This window comes from Cylas formicarius, unplaced genomic scaffold (assembly GCF_029955315.1).
Source record: "Cylas formicarius isolate icCylForm1 unplaced genomic scaffold, icCylForm1.1 PGA_scaffold_8__14_contigs__length_24414737, whole genome shotgun sequence".
Lineage (NCBI taxonomy): Eukaryota > Metazoa > Arthropoda > Insecta > Coleoptera > Brentidae > Cylas > Cylas formicarius.
Window position 1 is genome coordinate 7,514,201 of NW_026844361.1, and position 12,957 is coordinate 7,527,157.

Consider the following 12,957-nt stretch of genomic DNA (forward strand, 5'->3'; position numbering starts at 1 on the left):
GTAAAGATAGGTGCGCCCGTTCGGTAAGAGTCCCTTCCATTTTTGTGGAAGCGGTTCCGTATTTAATAGAAACGGTATAGCACTATTAAGGTCATTCCCGTTTCAAATTTGAGGTAGAGTTCCTCAGAATGCTGCGCAGATAAAGTGACATATGGCGGCCTTTAAATCAAGGCTAAATCTACGAAATTTTGATCTCAAAATAAAGAAATTATTTAGTTAATCTCATCTCGATTCAAAAGGGCGTTACCTTTTTAAATATACATGGATTTACTTACCTCGAAGACTTAATGTCTAGCTATTACTTTAAATAGCAAAACCATCTAAAACACAGGTTTCTATAGAATATAAATATATTGCTACGGTGTACATGGTATTGTAACACATTCTACATAATCTAGTATCCAATTGAGCTGGGTTCGTGTGTATTAAAATTAAAAAACGAAAATTAAAACATTCCCAATTGCAAAAATATAACCGCAAGCAGCATCTGGCAGCAAAATACCTTAGCCGTGTGTTTATTGGCATGTCTGTTTCGCGTTCAAGTGAATGCATCAAAACCCCCAAAGAAGATGCAACGTTGACTGCATAGTCACATCTTTTAAACCTTCATTGACGTTCACCTACGTAGTTCTCCATAAGGAACCACAAGTGAGGAAATGTGAAGACGATAGAACCATATCACTCGCGAGTCACGCCGTGAAGATCTTTTTGCAAATTATTTTCTACCGCATCAGTAGCAGATTTGAAGAATACCCAAGCGGATCCCATTATAAATATAAAAACTAATTGAAATCCTGCAGGACATTGTTCTGGATGAACATCAGCGAATGTTAATTCGCTATAGAAACAGAAGAGTTCGACATGGATGTCTTCCATCAAAATAAAGGTCAACATCATAAAATATGCAAATGACACTGTTGTTTTGGTTAAATCTGAATAGCAGGTGCAAAACATCAGAAGCGGTAGTGTGATGCGATTGGAGATAAAAACCTCAAAAACTAAAACATTTGTTTTTAGTTAAAGCCCAGAAAACCAGCACCTTCAAAGCTTAGAAAGTTACTAGCTCAGAAGAGATCGGGAGACGCAGAACTCGGCAGAAGCCACAAAGAAGCTTAACGCATTTGAAATGTGGATCTAGAGCAAAATGTTACAATTAAACTGGGCTAGTAGAACATCAAACGCAGAAAATCTAAGAACAGCACTAGAGCAAACATTCTGATACACCAGGCATAAAACAGAGAAGAATTTTCCGTCGTGCCTATTATCCTTAACCGAGAATGAAGAGTCAAGGAAGTTGACTTTAGATTGAATTGAATTAAAATACAAGCGCGAACAGAAATACGATGTTTACAATAATGAAGTATTCTACAGACAAGAACCAATAAACAAAAATTTTTATTCTTAAAGACGTTTAACAGGGAAAAATTGCGAAAAAACTCTCTTAGTTTGAGATAATCAACAATCAAAAAAATAAAATTATCTTATATAAGAAAACAGTTTTACCTGTGTGATAATTATTAAGCAGCAACGTGCGTGTTGAGTGTCGAAGAAAGATATACAATGTGCGCAATAAAAGGTAAAAAAATGGAAAAAAAAATAGAGACCTCGAAGTTCCATCTCCTCTATTGGACTACATCTAGCAAAGAAAATTCGAATTTCTTATAGTTTCAACATTAAAACATTGCCTCTCACTCTCCCATGACCAGAAGCAACATTACAGGAATCTTATAGTTTAATGATGGTTTCTATACCGCTTATTATTTTATATACGTGTGCAACAAAACCATCAGTAGCACTTTTCTACGTTTCTAGTAAATCTAGAATCTTTGCTTATTTGCCTATTTTTAATGAATGATCTTCAAACTAAGCGAAATGAATTTAAAAATTTAATAACTGAAGCCATATGCCGTGGTTCAAAAGAAATCTCCTCCAACCGAAAAACTGTCAGATATGTAATTTTGTATCTGTCAAACAAGAAAACAGTAATTTCTTCTTTCTTCTGCGACATAAAAGATGAATCATGCAATCTCATTTTGTGATGCCATTATGCCATTTAGTTTCGGTTAGTTTTTATAATGATATGTTAGCGACATCCTTTGCACTGAAGGTGGATGACCAGAATGAGCACAACCCTGCTATACCAAGGTACCAGGTTTAGGGCCCAGATAAGCTCAGTCTTTCAAAATTTTGGGCGGCGTATAATTTATAGAAAAAAAAATAAAACTAAACCACACTGGCTCACGACGATCAGTAGTATCCTAGCTCACAACTATCGTACACTGAGTGCAAAAGCTATTTTAATAAAATGGACCTGTCAGTTTAAAAGATTCTATATGACCATGTCGGTTTCAGTTAAGGTCCAAAGAAGCGAAACGTCACCAATTTCGTTGATAAACAACTGACGCAGAAGGTTATTAAAGATTCTTTACAGGGGTACGCTGAATGAGTTCGTGTGAGTAATATTCATATCAATCAACTCAACCGAGTTCAAAAATGCACGATACCAAAATAAGAACATAGAAATACTTGAATTTCAATCACTTAACTTTACATATAAAAAATATTAACAGTACATAAATATTTGTCGACAAGTCCTTAGGGCTGCTATACTTCCTGTGTGGTCGGAGATTAGTGCTGGCAACTAGGGACTTGAACTTACGATCTCGGGATGGCACACCACAACAACACCTTTAACCAACCAACTAAAAAGAGGAACTTAAGCCTGGTGGTGGTTGGTGGTGAAGAATACCAGATGATGATTAGCTCTTTGATCCAGTAAAAATGACACCAACCACGTAACTCTCTACAACTAGCTTATAGTTTTAGTACAGTTGAATCCTCGAAAATAGCCAGATGCAAAAAATATTTTCTGATGGAAACCTCAGCAACGCAGGGAATATGATTCTCCGAACCAAAAAGAAGTTCCTCAAAAATTCCACAAGGGCAGGTGGCGAAGGTGTTCCGATTTTATAACAGACTAATTATAACAATAATTAACGGAAGAACAATAACTACTCAGTAACTAATGTGACTAAATACCATACAATAATCTCTTGATACCGAATCGCCAAATATAACAAAAAGAATATCGACGAAATGTTTAATACCCAACGGTTTGAATTCCCGACTGACTAACGGCCTACGAGTCTATGGCCCATGGTTTTCGCGATTTAATAAAATGAAGATATACAGAAGTAAGCATGCAATCTAACGGTAGACACAACTATAGAGTACAGTAGTTTCAAGCAACCAATCCAATGGCAATTAAAATCGGCAGAGTATATTTAGCGCATTCCATAAATAGTCTTCGTGTGTTATTAATCTCACATTACTATTTTTTTGAAGAAATAGTCAATGAAAATTCCAACGCGTTATATGTTTGTAATTTAAATGTTCTATGTCGACTCTTAAAGTGGTGCGGCGAAAAAATAAACACCCGGTACATTTAACGGTAGAATACTCGGCGCTGAGGACGTCACCGTAACCAAAACTCAAAAACCGAAACGGTGCCGAAAGAATGTACACAAATCGAACGCGAACTAGCGTCTATAGTGAAAAGGGGCAGGGATGCTTTAATGACATTCCGAGCGATGCCTCCCCTTTTCGTTTGCTGCCCTAATTCGCTCTCGTTCGACGGGTCGATGCGGCCGGGGGGGGTTTCACGCGGAGGGAGATGCGCTCCGATTTGCAATACGTGTGACGTCACAAACTCGACGATGCGCTGCTTTGTTCTATGGTTCGACGTCTCGTCGCCGTTTTTAATTAAGTTCGCATATACAGGTAAGTTTCTGCTCACTATGCGTTCTACGAAGTGAGGATGAAACTGAACTTTATAAAGTTTTATAAGGTTTGTAAAGTTATAGTATATTTTGCACTAAAATTCGGGTATGGTCTGTTCATAAATATAAGAAAGTGACCAATTGCTTTTGAATGGGATTATCCAAGGGTGGTCATTAACATACAATGCAACAAGATTATTACCTAAAGTTTCGGAATTTAAATTTAGGTAAAATTGTGGCCTGTAATAGAAAATAATTTTATACCTACCTGTGTTTTATATTTCTTTTGTTTGGTATACTACTTAGTTTAAGTTTATTAGCAATCATTCTTATTTCGTGTGTAATACAGCGTGTGTGTGCGAATTATGCAAAATATGTGCGAGTCTAGTGTATCTCAGGAGATGCTCCCGCCCAAATTTAAAAAACACTATGCTATTGAGACAAAGGAAGTCTTAAACAATGTTTATTTGACTCTCATTGAACGTGGTGCCAGCAAGCAAGCATCTTTAGAAGAAACGCCCACATTGATGAAAATTCCAACATCAACTGTATGGAAAATTGTGAATAATCCCATTTTAGCGAGGAAAAAAAGAAGCGATACTGACATTTTCTCGAGTATAGATGAAAGTGATCACGATATAATACGGCGTAAAATTTACCGGTTATACGAGGAACAAAGTGTGCCTACATTAGATATCTTAATTAGGTGGCTTGAAAAGGATGAAACCGGTGTTAAATGTGACAGAACTACCTTATGGAAGTGTATTCAACACATGGGTTTTAGATTTAAAAAAATTGACAAAAGGCAAGTTTTTATGGAATCTTTTAGAATTCGGAAATGGCGACTGGAGTATCTAGAAAAAATTAGGATTTACACAGAACGACAATGGCCAATTATTTGAAAGCTGTTTTAGAAACAAACTAATTACAAACATTCCTCCTAATAGCGCAATTGTAATGAACAATGCAAGTTATCACCTTCCCCATGTGACACAAAAACAACAATCCAAAACTACATGTATAATAACGACATTTTTTTCACGAAGATTATACCAAAAAGCAATTAATTGAGGAATTAAAAGGAATACGTCTGTGATAATTATGCAAAAAATCTAGGGCATACAGTTTTAAGGCTTCCACCTTACCACTGTATATTTAATCCCATTGAACATGTTTGCCACAAACTAAAATCTGCCATTCGTCGTAACAATGTTTTTCCCCGTGTTAACTCCAATGCCCTCAAACTTATAGAAACCGAAGTTTTTAGCATCCCTCCACAAAGTTGGGCAAATTCTGTTAAACATATAGAAAAAGCAGAACAATCGTATATCCATATTGCAAATAATATAGAACAAATAATAATTAGAACAGGCGATGATAGCGATAGTAACACTGATATATTATGTGAATAATTTTACGTATTTTAAGTAGGTAATAAAAATAATTTGTAATTTTATTTTAGATTTAAACATAAATACATATATAAATAAATAAATATTGTTCAGTATCTTTCCTAACAAAAATCCAAATAATTAAATTCTAATTACTAATCCTATAAACGCTGCGATAAAAACAAATATACTTATAAAGGCGCCATGTTACAACAAAATCTATTTATTAGAATCGGAAATTGAAATTGAAATGAAAAAGGGTAGCCTACATGTCAACAGTTAAACATCAGCAGGCCCATTGTGTATCCAGACAAAGCACACAGCCCAGTGACCCCGCGAATTTGCTAACGTTTCGCCAATCATCCTGTTCGCTTCTTCAGAGCTTAAATGAAACTGGCTCGCATTTTACTCTGTACCTGCTTATATATTGTTTGGGGCGGAGCTAAATGAGGGACATAAACATCCTCTCGGATGACTGATTCTCATATTGGTAACAGGCAAAAGACCCGAGTCGCGGTTTAGATTGTTAGTTGGCTTACAGATTTCTATAGATTCTTGGATTTTTCGTTGGTAGAAGAATGGATAACATGCAAGAATTTTAGTTTTATCGAATAAAATTTTATGTCCAGTTTCGTGATTGTGTTCGGCACCGGCTGATGGGTTTATTTGTCTTAGTCTTAAGGCTCTTTCATGTTCTTTGAGCCTAGTTGATATTTTTTGTCCGGTTTCTCCAACAATCAATAATCTTTGCCGCATATGCATGGAGTGCTGTAAACTCCTGACATCTCAAATGGTTGTCTTTGACGGATCGAAGATATAGAGAAATTTTTGGTGAATCTGATTTTAACGTTATGTTTCTTAACAACTCTTGATATGTGATCAGTAATGTTTTGGATATAAGGAAGGACAACAAGTGTGGTGGAAGGAAATATCTTTAATGTGGAAATTATCAGAAAGAAGGAGCCATCTCCCTGATTACCGTAGAGCATGGATGGGTTTCACCAAGCATGGAATCACGCTTAAACGAGATTTTTTTCAGAAAGTTTCCTTCTACCAGGTTTATTTGAAGTCGTCAGACCCACCGAAGGTTCCTGTCTTATAAAGTTTAATCCGGCAGCCCTCCTAGCTGGGAGTCGGCAGCATGATTTCTTCTGGAAATCGCATGCCGTTTAATCGCATTGTCGATAGAGCACAGAAGTAGAGATTCTACAACATCCGCCATAGAAAGTGTTTGTTTAATGTTTAAAAATACGTTGGCAACACTAACTGGTTCCACCGCCCATCTTCTAACCTAACACATTGACACAAAAGTCATATTATAAAAAGCGACCAGCAACTTTTTGAAATTGTCAACTAATTATTAATTTAATATCACAATCATATATCTCTTTTCTACTCTCGTCTGTAAAATGCCTAATTACATACCGATCCAGCGTGGGGGAAGCGTCACTTTACATCAATTTCGTTTCTCACGGATCCGAGCCGGACATTTGCGGGATTTTACCGCACAGGTTTGGCAGCAATCGGATGTTTTCGCAGATATTTCCCACGCCTTGAATTTTCACGTTTGGCAATTCTGACGGTCATGTCAGTGAATGTATTCGTGTTGTTTTGCGAAAATGTACCCAAAAACTAACGGTCGTAAAAAAAGTATAGTATGCAACACATTCGGTAAACTTTTTAACTCACTCGTTTATTAAATACTCGCTCCGCTCGTGTCAAACTCGTGAGTCAAAGGCAGTTTACAGCACTTATTGCATAATATGCTATTAATCTACATTACGATTACTTATACTACTTACTTCTATGAATGCACGCCATTTTTTAACCAAATTATTTCTTATTTCTCTCATGCGCATACTAGGTGTGTTCAAAAAGTAAGGTAAACTTTAAGTTTTATCAAAAAGTATTTATTTATTAATGTTGTCCCCAGATATGTGCCAATCCTCTGGTATAGCCTTGAGTTCTTCCAGCGATTTTTCCTTTATCTCCTCAGTGGTTAAAAACGTCCTTCCTTTCATGGGTTTCTTGAGTTTTGGGAACAAGAAAAAGTCGCAGGGGGCCATATCCGGTTAATATGATGACTGAGGTTGGATTCTGGTTTTGTTTATTTCCAAAAAGGTAGAACCAAGTAACGATGAGTGAGCAGGTGCATTATCGTAATGCAAAATCCATGGATTGTTTTCCCACAATTTCGGACGTTTTCTTCGTAGTGGTTCTCGCAAACGGCGCATAACTTCAAGGTAATACTCTTTATTGACCGTACGACCTTGTGGTAAGAACTCTTGATGTACTACGCCACGATAATCAAAGAAAACAGTAAGCAAAACCTTGACATTTGATCGAACTTGACTTGCTTTTTTCGATCTTGGCGATTCTGGGTTCTTCCATTGGGACGAGCTGGGCTTTGGTTTCGGCGTCATAACCATATACTAATGATTCGTCATCAGTTATGACCTTTTCGAGCATATCAGGATTATCATTGATGTCGTTTAACAGTTCTTGAGCGATGCTTCTTGGACGGTCCTTTTGTTCAAAATTAAGCAGTTTCGGAACAAATTTTGCTGCCCAAAACTTCGTAAAAAATTGCATTTCAATAGAGATGCCGACCTCTTCAACCACTTCTCTAATAGTGATTCGACGATTTTTCAACATCAATTGTTTTACTTCTTCGACGCCTTCATCAGTTGTTGACGCCTTGGGTCTCTTCTCGGCCATCTTGGAACCGCTGGTACAAGTTATAAACTTTTTTTTTTGCTCAAAATAGATTCACCATATGCTGTTGTCAACATTTCAAGTGTTTTGCAGCACTGTATTCCATTTTTTACATAAAATTTATGCAAATTCTTTGTTCTATTTCTTTTACAGCAGAATATCGCCGATCACACCAAACACGTCTAACGCTTCTGTCTCAAAAAAAAGTAAGCGTGCAAACTGATTGAAACTGCGAACATACGTTTGTGACACGTGTACCAACATAGCAAGATCAAATGTACGTAGCCCATCCAATTACAAAAGTCACCCTACTTTTTGAACACACTTCGTACATTGAATTACGGGAATCCGAAAATTTCATATAAAGCTTTCAACAATTCAAAATGTACAAGAAATGTTGTATGTTGAACATCTCCCGTAAATTAAAAAAGTGTTTTTCTTTGCACAAGCGTATCAATAGCTTTTTCTGCATTCTGCATATTCGAAAAATACCAACTTTTTCTCGATTAGTTTTTTCCTTCCCACTATGAGTTTATCTTTTAAAGATTTGTCAAAATTTTTTTTCACTATGGTGCTATTGGAAAAAAGTTATTCTAAAAAAAAATAGCATTAAACAATACTTGTCATGAAACAAGTAGGTAACGAAATCCCCTGAATCCAAAACTGCAAAAAATAGGGCCTGCCATACAAAATCCAAAAGTATGATCGTTTTTTCCGCTTAAATCGAACCATTGACTTTATAGTGTCTAAATTTCAAATATCTGCTTTAGAAAGATTAAAAGTTATAGAGTGTGTCCGCTTTCTTGTGTCCCCTATATACTACAATGCTCTGGTTTTTTTTAAATTTTATTTAGGTACATTAAAAATGAAATGTGTATGTAAATGTAAATATATTGTTACATACACTATTTAAAAAAATAATCCTAACAGTACATGTTAAAAAAATAATAAGATCGATTTTAGATAGTGTGATAGTGTGATTAGCAGAATTAGCCAAATTAGGTGCGTCCCTTTTTTCAGATAACATTACTTCAGAGTTATTGACAATGCCAGATCCCAACTCATTATTATCTTAAATAAAAGATCTTTTAAAGATTATTATAAAACGGAACAAAGAAAATGATTTTGCATGGTTAATAGGCCTAGGCATAATAAAATGTCGTTTGTTGAGATACAGGGTAAACTTAATGTTGCACCTCGTATACACTCCAATCAAAATCTGAATGAATGTATGTCACATAGCATTATTGGAAATCAATTTTGAAATTAGGGCCGCTTTTTTGTTTTTGTGTGTTTTATCGAAATATTATGGGAAAAATAGAATAGAAAGCCCTGGAATTCAAATTTCTACTTGAGCGATGGAGAAATGACAATTATCATTATTTTTACGAGTTAAATCCACAGTATACTTTTTAGTGCATTCATTATGGACCGCACTGTATAAATATATACATATTATCTTAAATAAATATTATAAAATTTATCTATATTATCCAAAGTCCAATGATCAAGTTTCAATGTTGGACGAAATTACTAACCTTTAATTCCATATAGCCATGGATGTTATGTACACCCTCGTAAAATCTTTGTTTGTTGTTCGATTTTGATTTTTTTTTATTGGATTGGTCTCTGAAAACTTCAACTTAAATTAAATTAAAAATAAATATTGTAAACCTTGTAAATAACGATTATTTTGTATGTGTGAAAATATTAAAAAGTTTAATTATACAAATTTTAAAAATGATTATAAAAAATCCTTTTAAGGGACATTTATATTTTAGTATCATCTTAAAACAACAGGATTAATAAATCTTAGTATCCAACCTAGTGTTAGTATGTCGACGTCAATCAATTTTGATATTTCTGTTATTTTCATTATTAGATGAGGATTAAAAATCCTTTTCAACTAAAAAAATACAGCGTTGTAAAGTCTATTTAGTTCATATCTAATCCTCTTTAATCATATTAAATTTTAAGAAAATCGTTAGTGTCTATCCAACAAAAAAATCAAATTATCAGAATATTTCGAGCACCCTGTATTCGAACTTCATGGAAATTAGTATAGTTTGGTTTTATATAGTTCTGAATAAGAAAATCCTAATCTTCTCGATATTTGGCCATGACTTCAGGTTGATGCATTAAGAAACAAAATAAAGATTTTAAGACGATGTACAGCCTTAAGCAGGGCGCAAACGATATTTAAAACACCCTGTATTGAAACATTATAAAAATTGCTATAGTTGGGTTCTAAGTACCCTTGAATAAGAATTCGTTGGCAATTTTTTTTTAAATCCCTAATAATGCTTCTCTTTTCTCTCTTTTGTTAAGTAGTCCCAGGTGGCCATGACTTTAAGTTGAAGCAATACGCACAACAAGGTTCATTTTTCTATCTATAGAACCACAAAAAATTATCAAAATCGAACCATAAACTAAGATTTTACAAGGGTGTACAGTTCTTAAGGGGGAGACACTGTATATATATATATATATATATATATATATATATATATATATATATATATATATATATATATATATATATATATATATTTATATATATATATATATATATATATATATATAATTTAGGCAAACTTGATGTTCTTAAAATCAGAAAGAAAAACGTTTTTAAAACATATATTTAATGCATTTTCCTAACTCTTCAAGATTTTGCGTTAGGTATTGTGCAGAATATAAACAAACACCCTGAACGATCAATATAAGAACAAGAGAGAAGCAGAAAAGAGATATATTTTCGACTGCGTTAGACAACCACCATAACCCGCAAGTCTCGGACCGAGCGCGGTCTTAAAATTAGGCCTAGAAATTAAAACCCGCGTAATTCCGGAACGGGGCGGTTTAACATCGCGAAAATTCCCCAGCCCGTAGTCCTTCCGTAGCGGCACCCTTCCGCATCGCGGAAATCCACGCGACGCGTCCCGTTAACCGAATATCAATTACCACGAAAACGATCCACCAGCGCCGTTAAAAATCAACGGAGGAGAGAGAGACGGATGGGCGTAGCCCGTAGGCGGTCCGTCCCCCCACCGTTCGGCCAATCGTGTGGCTTTCCGTCGGCCTTGAACGCTCGACAAAGGTGCCGAAACGAGAGACATCTGCTCGAAATTTTTATGGATGCCGTGAACGGTTTTGACGAGGGTCGTGGCGTCATTATGGTGAGCGATGACTCACGCTCCGCCGGTACATGGACGACGTGTGTGGTAATTGGGCACCGGAATTATAGCGAGAGCCCGATGGCCATCACGTACGCCCATCGGAAAGGGTCGTGGGTCGGCGGGTGGGAGATTCCGATCGGATTTTTAATTCCGGTTTTTCGGCTCGGAGTGGTTCGCTTAATTTGTTAAAATAGTTTGCATAATGCACACGGTTTACATTTACATTTTGTACACTCATCTACCGAGTTTATTACAGGAGATGAGTGAAAACTTGTTACGAAAAATGGTATGGTTTTTTCCAGAGAGACGGAGATTTGCTTGTTTAAGTTAATTAAATTAAACTCGAAACTACTCTAGCAGCAAACCCTGTGTTAAAAAAAAGCGAAAATTATACGGTTATGTTTGACTGAAAAATCAACTTTCTGCTTATTTTTTAAATTGTTTCAAATGAGCGGAGGGAATTAGATTAGATTGCATCAATGCTTTTAATTATTTTTTTAAAAATTTTGTATGATAAATATATAATATATAATTTTTTTAATTTAGTTAGAAACTTATGCAATATTTTCATGATACTTACCCTTTCAAAATAAAGAAATAAATCTAAAGCAATCGAAAATCAAAATAAATCAAAACCGCAGGCAAGAACTAGGATAATTGCAGCAGAATTAAATATTTATATTGCAAATACTACTAAAGAACAACACATACTACTTTTTTTTGATATTCTATGCTTTACATTTTATTTTTTAATTTGGAAACTGTAAGTTTTATGAAAAAAATGCAAGAGACAAAAAAGTTTCTAATATATAAATATGCAATATTTTATTGTTCTATCTATTTCCATTTTTTAAGATAATAATTTAAAACGTTATTTTTCCGCCATATTTTGGTTGGCCTCATGGGTGGCATTTGAACCAAGGTTTATGTAACAAACTACCCTCAGTCCAGAAAATCAAAACATTAACATTCATTTAATGACAAAGTCTTAATCCCAATCATAAATAACGGACGAACGAAATTGCTGACGTTTCGACTCGGCAAAAACCGACGCAGGAAGAATCCAGAAGTTTTGTAAAAAGTATTACAGCAGCCTGTGGAAGTTTCTTTGAAAAATTAACTTTGGAACCTATATAACAAATAAATGAATGTTAGAAAGTTTTTGGCCATTTTCCTGGCCAAATTAATATTTCTTTATAAAAAAAATAAAAAATTTTGAAAATATTGAAAAATTTTATCGGACAAAGTGGTTTCGTTTTAGGATAAACTTTTTATTCAACTTACCTTATCTTAAACACCTGATTGCCAAGAAAATTTTCAAATGTTTTAATAATTTAAAATCAGAGAAAAAAACTAACATCTTCTGTAGAATTAAAAAAAAATTATATCATTAATTAATTATGATGCGAGACACTATATATAACTATATATAATATATAATTAGATATTTTAATTTAATTTAAAATTTAACCCGTGATAATTTGAACACACTGTATAAAAAATTTAAATAAATTTTCTATATATACTGCTTTCATTGTCATTTCTGTTTCTAAGGCGAGTGCAGAAAAAATACGCCGAGAAAATGTCCGTAGGAATACTTTGGATTGAAAAGAGTATCGAAATAAATAAAACTCGAAAATAATAGATATATAATAGAGCATCAGAAAAGGAAAATAGCGGGTTAACTACTTAAATGGAGGCAAAGTACAAATCCCTTAAATCAAGCAAATTCTGACCAACTGACTTTGTTATAAGGAGATACTAGAAGAAACTAACAGATTAAAGAATCATGAGGTATACAAATAGATATCATCCGATGAAATATGACGTTTCTTCCTCGTATCACCCGCGTCATTTTCTTTTTTGTTTTCGAATACGGGCCTTTTTTAAAAGGGT